The following is a 993-nucleotide window of genomic DNA, read 5'->3' on the forward strand; positions in this document are numbered from 1 at the left end:
TATATATATATATATATATATATACCACATCTTCTTTAGCCACTCATCCATCAATGGACATTTGGGCTCTTTCCATACCTTGTATTGTTGATAGTGCTGCTGTAAACATTGGGGTGCATGTGCCCCTTTCGAAACAGCATACCTGTATCCCTTGGATAAATACCTAGTAGTGCAAATGCTGGGTTGTAGGGTAGTTCTATTTTAAATTTTTGAGGAACCTCCATACTGTTTTCCAGAATGCCCGCACCAATTTGCATTCCCACAAGCAGTGCAAAAGAGATCATCCTTCTTTGCATCCTGGCCAACATCTGTTGTTCCCTAAGTTGTTAATGTTAGCTATTCTGACTAGGTGATATCTCATTGTGGTTTTAATTTGTATTTCCCTGATGATAAGTGATGTTGAGCATTTTTTCATGTGTCAGTTGGCCATTTGGATGTATTCTTTGGAAAAGTGTCTATTCATGCTTTTAGCCCATTTCTTCATTGGGTTATTTGTTTTTTGGGTGCTGAGTCTGATAAGTTTTTTATAGATTTTGGATACTCACCTTTTATCTGATATGTCGTTTGTAAATATTTTCTCCCATTTTGTCGGTTGCCTTTTAGTTTTGTTGATTATTTCTTTCTCTGGCAGAAGCTTTTATTTTAATGAGGTCCTAATAGTTCATTTTTGCTTGTTTCCCTTGCCTCTGGAGATGTGTTGAGTAAGAAGTTGCTGCAGCCGAGGTCAAAGAGGTTTTTGCCTGCTTTGTCCTTGAGGATTTCGATGACTTCTTGTCTTACATGTAGGTCTTTCATCCATTTTGAGTTTATTTTTGAAAACATGTTTTTGACGAAGGGCCTAGAACTTTTGGTCCAGTGAGTGATACAGCAGCAGGGCCCGACAGTAACTGTGGATATTTTTATTTATTTATTTTTAAAAGTTTAATTTATTTAAACTAAAAAAAATAAAGCAATTCATTTATTTCTCCTGTCCTTCTCTTTCCACCTCTGACA

Source organism: Crocuta crocuta, unplaced genomic scaffold (assembly GCF_008692635.1).
Source record: "Crocuta crocuta isolate KB4526 unplaced genomic scaffold, BGI_CrCroc_1.0 scaffold346, whole genome shotgun sequence".
Taxonomy (NCBI): Eukaryota; Metazoa; Chordata; class Mammalia; order Carnivora; family Hyaenidae; genus Crocuta; species Crocuta crocuta.